Here is a 9540-nt window from a genome sequence, read left to right on the forward strand (position 1 = left end):
AAATTGTGGCGCTGGAAAAGCACAGCAGGTCAGGCAGCAGGAGGAGTAGGAGAATCGACATTTTGGGCATATGCACTTCATCAGGAATGGTTGGGAGTCAAGGGGGCTGAGAGATAAACAGGAAGAGGGGTGCTGTTGTACCAAAGGGTAGATAGCTAGGATGATGATGGGTGGATGCAAGTGAGGGATGATGGTGATAGGTCAGAGCTGAGGGTGGAGGGATAGGTGGGAAGGAAGATGGCTAGTTCTCCCTGTATTCCATGTCATCTAACCTTGCTAACCAGTCTACCATGAGGAACCTTGTCGAACCCCTTACTGAAGTCCACATAGATCATGCCCACTGTTCTGTCCCCATCAATCCTCTTTGTTACTTCTTCAGAAAACTCAATCAAGTTAGTGAGACATGATTTTCCATGCACAAAGTCATGCTGACTATCCCTAATCAGTTCTTAACTATCCAAATACATGTAAATCCTGTCTCTCAGGATTCCCTCCACCAATTTCAGACTCACCGGTCTGTTCCATACCACCCTTCTTAAATAGTGGCACCATATTAGCCAACCTCCAGTCTTCCAGCACCGCACTTGTGACTATCGATGATACAAATATCTCAGCAAGAGACCCAGCAATCGCTTCTCCAGCTTCCCACAGAGTTCTAAGTTCTTACCAGGTCCTGTGTATTTATCCACCTTTATGCATTTTAAGACATTCAGCACCTCCTCCTCTTTTTCAAGGTGTCCATTTCTATTTCCCCACATTCTGTATCTTCCATGTCCGTCTCCACAATAAAACTTGCAAAATACTTGTTTAGTATCTCCCCCATCTTTGGCTGTTCCACACATAGGCTGCCTTGCTGCTCTTTGAGGGACCCTATTCTTTCCCTTGTCATCCTATTGTTCTTAATGTATTTATAAAACCCCTTTGGATTCTCCTTAATTCTATTTGCCAAAGTTATCTCATGTCCCCTTTTTGCCCTTCTGATTTCCCTCTTAAGTATATTCCTACTGCCTTTATACTCTTCTAAGTATTCACTCAATCTCTGCTGTCTATATCCGGCATATGCTTCCTTCTTTATCTTGACCAAAACCTCAATTTTTCTAGTCATCCAGCATTCCCTACACCTATCAGCCTTGCCTTTCACCCTAACAGGAACATACTGTCTCTAGACTCTCATTATCTCATTTTTGAAGGCTTCCCATTTTTCAGCTGTTCCTTTACCTGCAAACATCCGCATCCAATCAACATTTGAAAGTTCTTGCCTAATACCATCAAAATTAGCCTTCTTCCATGGAAGATTCTGTCTTTCAGTTAAGATGGCCCTTTCTGGTGGTTCAGGTAGATGTTACCTATCCCAAAGCAGTATTGATGAGAGTTAGAGTTTATATACACACATCCACATTCTTTATGTCAATCAGTGGTTGTCCAAACCAAAATTAGTTATTCCCTTGTTGACCATCATGAGATTTTGCTGCATGCCAGTTAGTTGTGGAATTTGGTGACGTAAGAAGCAAATGTACTTAAAATAGTGCATTGTCTTTGAAGACCCTACATGATGTACCTGAGATGTGATGAGCTTTATTTTAAACACTTAATGAGTGGCTCAGCGGTTACCACTGCTGCCAAACAGTACCAGAGACCTGGGTTTGATTGCAGCCTTGGTAACTGTGTGGAGTTTGCATATTCTCCCTGTGTCTCCGAGGTGTCTAGGGATGTGCAGGCTAGGTGTATTAGCCATGATAAATGCAGGGTTAGAGGGATATGTTAGGGACTAGGTCAGTGTGGAATGCTCTTTGGCGAGTGGATAGACTTGATGGGCTGAATGGCCTCTTTCTATACTGTAGGGATTCTATGATTCTCCCGAGTTTGAGAAACAATTTGCAGTTCATTACCAGGAAATAATCTGGTCAGTATGTGGCATTGTTCAAAAATTCAGACAAAGTGTATATCTTTAAACGGAAAGGAAGAAAGACTTGCATTTCCATGAGGCTATACTGTAGAAAATTTAAGAATCTTGGACATCACATTACATTCAATTAAGTGCTTTTGAAATGTCATCATTGTATTGTAGGAAATACAGTGGTTTGTAATGATGAACTGTTGAATATAAATTATAAACCTGTGTTAATTAATCTGAGTTAGCTTGAATCATTTTTCTCTGTCTAATTATGTGGTTTAATATAGGTAGCCTTGTTGAGGGTGCATGCAAATTACTTAATATCATAGCAGTTTATTCTGCTTAGAAACGTATATTTTTATGGTCTCTAGAAGTTTTTATAGGAACATCACTGCTGTGGTGGGGTAAGTAGGTAATTTTCGAACCTATTGTAGGATGTTACACTGGATTGCACTGTACCAAATTAGTTTCAGGAATTGCGTGAACGAAGAAGCATTGTGTAAGCAGCTACCCCACTTCTCTTAGGCACAGGTTTTGGAACACTGCTCAGTTTTATTTTCCTGGTGTTGTCTGCTACAGTAATTACATTCTAAATTACATAAACAACAAGTGGCTGTAAGGTAAAGTCTTCCAGGAATTTTAACTCACAAAGAAAGAATAATAATATATGATGATCATTTGAATCCCTCAAATTGCATTTCTATCTCTGCCAGAGCACCAGAATTGCTCTTATCAAAATCAGAAATGATGTCCTATGTAACTGTGACACGTAGACTTACTGTCGTCATGCTACTCATACTGCCTGCAACCTTTGACATGACTGACCACACCATTCACTTCCAAAACTTCTCCACGGTCGTGCAGCTAGGCGGCACTGCTCTCTCCCGGTTACCTTCTTACCCAATTAAAAGCAGACAATGCTGGAGAAACTCAGCAGGTGCAACAGCATCTGTGATAAAACAGAGAAACAAAATTAACATTTTAAGTCTGATATGACTTACTTGGAACAAAACAAAATATCCTTTCTTACTGTATAATAAAAGCAAAATACTGCAGATACTGAAAATCTGAAACAAACACAGAATGCTGGAGAAACTGAGCAGGTCTGGCAGCATCTGTGAAGAAAGAAACAAAGTTAACATTTTGAATCCAGTATGACTCTTCTTCAGAATTATTCAGAACAGATACTGCCAGATCTACTGAGTTTGTCCAGTATTCACTGAGTTTGTATCCTAACGTACCTGCTTAATTGTCGCTAGAGTAGAATCACTTATATTATCTTCTCTTGTTCTCTACATCATTGATCCCTCCTAAAGAATTTAACCTTTCTTATCTGAAAGCATGTTAATTTTCATCTGCACACATGACAACACCCAGCTCTATCTCACTATTGCCTCTTTTGACTCCTATCTCTTTTGACTCCTGTATTGTTGCTAAATTATTAGACTGCTCACCCGAGAACTAGTAACGGATAAGCAAAAATTCCTTTTAAAGATACACTGCTAAGACTGAAGCCGTGGTTTTCATCCACTGATTCAAATTCTGTTCCTTAACTTCCAACTCACTGTTCTCCTCAACAATTGTCTAACATTAAGCCAATCAGTTCAAATTCTACGTGTCCTAGAATTGTATAATAACATCTCTGAACAGGTTGATTAGAAAATATTTAAGCTAATCAGTTTACAAACAAACTTAATCCCAAGATGACCTTCTGACCTCATATTTGTGCTGTCTCTAAGATCACCTATTTTCACCTCCAGATCACTAGGCTTCAGTCCTGCCTCAGCTCAACTCTCAATGCTGAAACTCATGCATTAGCTACCTCTAGGCTCAACTATTGTAACACACTCTTGGCTGAATTACCTATTTAAATTCTATCCTCTGTAAACTTGAGCTTGTCCAAAACCCTACTGCTTGTGTCTTAATTTCAAGCAAAAACTGTTTCCCAGTGCTTACTGACTTTCATTGGTTCCAGATCAAATAATGTCTTCATTTTAAAGTTTTCATCCTTGTGATCTGATTTGATTTATTGTAGTCAAGTACAGTGAAAATTTTTAGTTTGTGAGCAGTATAGGCAGATCATAGCAAACGAGGACATAAGGTGCTTAGGCAAGGCAAGCAACGCTATTACAGCTGCATAGGTGGTTTTCCCCAACCAAAATCAACATTGTTTAAAGTTAGAGAGGTCCAATCAGCAGTCTAATAACAGCAGAGAAGAAACTGCTCTTTAATCTGTTTGAAAATCCCAAAGCCTTTTATTTGTATATAACGAGCAAGAGGGTAACTAGAGAAAGGGTTGGCCCACTCAAGGAAAAAAGAGGCAAGTTATGCGTGGGGTCAGAGAAAATGGGTGAGATTCTGAATGAGAACTTTGCATTGGTTAAAGCTTCCATGTCTTCTGCCTGATGGAAGAGGTTGGAAGAGTGCATTACTGGAGTGAGAGGTGTCTTTGATGATACTGGCAGCTTTTTCACAGCAACGAGAAGTGAGGATGCACTTGGGCAGGACAAGGCAAGTGAATACATCATGAACGGTAGGACCCTGGGAAGTAACAAGGATCATAGCGACCTTGATGTGCATGTACACTCTACAGGACAGGTGAATAAAGTTAAGAAAGCATCTGGTATACTTCCCTTTCAGACAAGTACAGAGGTACATAGAGTTTAAGAGCAGGAAGGTTATGCTGAAACTGTATAGAAAGTTGGTTCGTGTATTGTGTGTAGTTCTGGAGTCTACATTTAGGAGGGATATGACAGCACTAGATAGGCTGCAGAGAAGGTTTACCAGAATGTTACCTGGGTTGGAGAGTTTCAGTTATGAAGAGTGATTGGATAGACTGGAATTGTTTCATTGCTTAGATTACATTACACTGTGGAAACAGGCCCTTCGACCCAACAAGTTCTCACTGACCCGCCGAAGCGCAACCCACCCATACCCCTACATTTGCCCCTTACCTAACACTACGGGCAATTTAGCATGGCCAATTCACCTGACCTGCACATCTTTGGACTGTGGGAGGAAACCTGAGCACCCGGAGGAAACCCACGCAGACACGGAGAGAACGTGCAAACTCCACACAGTCAGTCGCCTGAGGGGGGAATTGAACCCGGGTCTCTGGCGCTGTGAGGCAGCAGTGCTAACCACTGTGCCACCGTGCCTTAGAGCAGAGGAGATTAAGAGAAGACTTGATTGAGATGTATAAAATTATAGGGGCATAGATGGAGTAGATGGAAAAAAAAACTTTTCCCTTTGGTGCAGGGATCAATGAAACATAGATTTAAGGTAAGAAGCAGAGGTTTAGTGGAGAAGTGGTGGGAATTTGGAACTCACTGCCTGTAGGCATGGTAAAGGCAGAAGTCCTCATATCGTTTAAGTATTTAGATGTGCATTTGTGATGCAAAGGGTCAAATACTGGAAAATTGGATTAAATTGTTAGCTGGTTGTTTTTGACTAGCGCAGACATGATGAGCTGAAGGGCCTATATCTGTGCAGTAAATCTCTAAAACCACTCAAATCTCTACATGGTATAGCCTTCCTTATCTTTGTAATCTCTTCCAGCTTCACAAATCTCCAAGATATCTATACTGTACTAATTCTGGCCTATTATGCACCTCTTTAATTGTATTTTTTTATTTCAAATATGTACTTTATTCATAAAAATATATTTATATTGACAGCCTCTGAAGCAGTTCAGTTCTATACAGTAGCATAAGGAGAAACAAACAAACATTGGAATTTGACTCTATCCAGCAAATAAACCAAAGGCATTTCTTACTTGTACAAGACCATATTTAAACACATTTGAGGTACTGGGAGAATCCAATAACTGAACAGACTTCCATTTACTTTGGCATAAAGACCTCACACTCTTGTCTTTCCCTACTGTGCCTTGGTGGCAGCTAACCCGGGCTTCGGTGCATCCCTGAGCACATATTCCTGGACGTTGGAATATGCCAGCCTACAACATTCGGTCATGATGAACTCTTTACTCTGGAAGACCCAACAAATTTTGGGCAGACGAAAGAACGTCTTTCATCAAAGTTATGGTTTTCTGGGCGCACTCGATGTTTGTCTCTGTGTGCATTCCAGAGATCAGACCATACAGAGCTTAAAAATGTGTTGCTGGAAAAGCGCAGCAGGTCAAGCAGCATCAAAGGAGAAGGAGTTTCGGGTTTATGCCCGAAACATCGATTCTCCTTCTCCTTTGATGCTGCCTTTTCCAGCAACACATTTTTAAGCTCTGATCCCCAGCATCTGCAGTCCTCACTTTCTCCTATCAGACCATACAGCATAGAGTGTGATGGAAATGCTTGGGACAAACGCATCCATCTCCAGACTTGTTTGCAAGGACACATTCCAGCAGGACATGCATGTCAGTATCTACTCCACAACCACCTCAAGGGCACTGTGTCGTGGTGCAGAGAGTCCAGGCATAGATGAAGGATCTCACTGGTAATGCCCTTCAAACTATCAGCCAAGCGATGTCTTGGTGCTTGTTGGAAAGTTCTTTGACAGTCTGCAAATGGAAACAACCCAACAGTATCCACCTTCTCCTCTTCCCACATGGTTTCTCACAATACTACGTGCTGACCACTTCCTGATGAACTTGCGGTCAAAGTTGTTTCGCTTTGCTAATTTCTCCATGAAGGACAGTCCAACTACTTGGAGCATTCCATAGCAACAAGATCAGTCTCATCCTTCACAACACTGAGGATAGGTAGAACCTCAGTCCATAGTGACACAGCATTGGATTCGTTTGTAACCCGCACCTTAGCCAGAGTTTTGTACATGGTGTCCCTTTGGACACGCTCCATCTCACACCCCCAGATAGTGAAAAATGGCTAAGGTGACTCCATTTGAGAATGGGCCAGACCTGCGCCATGTACATTCAACCAAGAGAATACCACAAATCTAAAGACTATAATTTTACCTGCAATGGAGACGGAGAGATGCTGCCAATGCCCAGTTTCTGCCACACCTTGGAGCTACACTCCAAGATTTTCCACATTCCCCGATTCTTCCGGACCACATTCCCAGCACCTTCAGGTAATCTGTCCTCATGGTGAAGGGTCTCAAGGATTGGTGGGCCTTAGATGGTGGTCTTTCCCCACAGTGCTGTGGTGGCAGTTGCCTAGGCTTTAGCGTGTCCGTCAGCACATAGTCCTGAACCTTGGAATATATCAGTCTGCAACACTCTGTTGAGATCACTCCTTGTTCTGGAAGATCAACAAATTTCAGGCAAACCAAAGAATGCCTTTCACTGAGTTGATGGTCCTCCAAGTACAGTCGAGGTTTGTCTCGGGTGTGCATCCTGGGGAACAGAGCCTGCGCATAAAGTCCTGCCTCATGGAGCTACTTGACAAAAACCTCTGCATCTTTCTCCAGATTTTCTTTGCAATAGGGCAACTCAATGGCTCAGTGGTTAGCACTGCTGCCTCACAGCACCAGGGTCCCAGGTTCGATTCCAGCCTCGGGCTGTGTGCAGCTTTCACATTCTCCCTGTATCTGCGTGGGTTTCCTCCCATAGTCCAAAGATGTGCAGGTTAGATGAATTGGACATGGTAAATTGCCCATAGTGTCAGGCACATTGATCAGAGGGAAATGGGTCTGGGTGGATTGCTCTTCGGAGGGTCGGTGTGGACTTGTTGGGCCGAATGGCCTATTTCCACACTGTAGGGAATCTAATCTAATCTAATCTAAAAGAGACATTCCAGAAAAAGATGTGTTACAGTCCCAACCCCTATCCTCTCAGCTGCTTCGACGGTAGTGTGCAGTGGCACAGACTGACTGGGCATACATGAGGGATATCACAGGTAGTGCCCTTCTCACCACCAGCCCAGCAGTGTCTTGGTGCTTGTTGAAAGTTCTGGTGATGAGGCATTCTGATAAATGACTTTTGTGCATCCCAGGGAACAGGCCATAGTTTTCTCGGGCCCAAGCTCTGAATTCCCTCCCCACACTTCTGTCTCCCTATTTGCTTTCTTCTTTTAAAACACGGCTCAAAACGTACCTGTTTGACAAAGCTTCGAAACTGACCTACACGCTCCTTATAGCTTGATTTTACACTTTGTTTAAGAGTAGCCCAGAGAAGTGTCTTCAAATTTATTACTCTGGGTGCTACGTAAATATCAGTTAATATGCAAATTGGAAGGGAACATAGCCACATCAGAGAATGAGAGGTAGATCTTATTAAGAATGCAAAATATTTAAATGGGTAGACCAGTAGATGCAGGATAGAGTTTTCCCCTACAACAAAAACAGAAATTGGTTGAAAAGCTCAGCAGCTCTGGCAGTATCTTTGGAGAGAAAACAGAAATAATGCTACAGGTCCAGTGACTTTCCTTCAGAACTTTTGGTCACTAGAGCTCAAACGTTAACTCTACTCTCTCTTCACAGATGCTGCCAGACTTGCTTAGTTTTCCCATCAATTTCTTCTGTTTTTGTTCCTAATTATCCAACAAACACTAAGACACCACTTGGCTGGTGGTGAGACTACCTTTGAGATTCTTCTTGCATGCCCGGTCTGCCTGCACCACCGCACGCTGCCCTCAAGGCAGCTGTGGAGGGGACGAGACTGTCACACATCTTCTTCTGCAATGTGCCTTTGCAAAGTACGTCGGAGAAAGATTCAATGGTTTTTGTCGAGGTTCATCCCAACCAATTCCTGCAGAACTCTGCTGTACAGTCTGTGGCCCAGGACCCACGCCAAGACAAACATCATCTGCGCCTGGAAGACCCTCAACTCAATGTAAGACGCTCTTTGGTTTGCCTAAAATATGTTGGTCTTCCAACAAAGAGTTGACCCCGATCAAATGTTGCAGACTGGCACATTCCAAAATCTAGGATTATGTGCTGATGGATAGACTAAAGTTTGGCGCAGTTGCTGCAAGGCATACTGGGAAAAGACAACTGTCTGAGATCTTTCTGCCAAAGTTAAACGGGGTCTGTTCAGTATCGGATTCTCCCTGTACCTCAAATATAAGAGATTTATGTAAGAGATGTCTTTAGTTTGTTTATTAGTCAAACTCCAATATTCGATTTTTTTCCTCATGCTACTGTACAGAACTACAATGCATTTCTGATTATGTATATTTTTTAATGAAAAAGTATATTTTTGAAATTAAAAAAACCCACAGTTTGCTTTTTTTTGGTTTTGTTTTCCCTTGGTTGAGAAGTCCAGAATCAGAGCACAATTTAAAATAAAGTTGATGCCGCTTAGATCAGAGATGAGGAGAAAAATAAGTTTACTCAGGCAGTTCACGTGTGGTGTTCTCTACTATAGGGGGTTGTGGAAGCTCAGGCTATGAGTAGTTTTACGGTAAACATTGATAGATTTCTGAGTACCAATGGCATATAACATTATGGGGATTGAGTTAGTAAAACGTACTGAAATGTTCCATCAATCATGAGTCATTGAATGACCGAACAGGATCGATGGAATTAATTGTTCTTGTTGGTGCTTACAGGCAGCTAATGCCCCTTTGCTTCTTGCTGCTACGGGTCCCGGATTTTGGAAGGTGCTGTTGAAGACGCCTTGGCGAGTTTATTGCTACTTTTGTCGAAGGATTCTCCCCTCATGATATAATGCTCTTCGCTAAATCGTGCACTGCGCCTCACTCGTTGTACTAGCGTAAAAAAAAAAGAGC

This window comes from Chiloscyllium plagiosum, chromosome 2 (genome assembly GCF_004010195.1).
Source record: "Chiloscyllium plagiosum isolate BGI_BamShark_2017 chromosome 2, ASM401019v2, whole genome shotgun sequence".
NCBI classification, from domain to species: Eukaryota; Metazoa; Chordata; class Chondrichthyes; order Orectolobiformes; family Hemiscylliidae; genus Chiloscyllium; species Chiloscyllium plagiosum.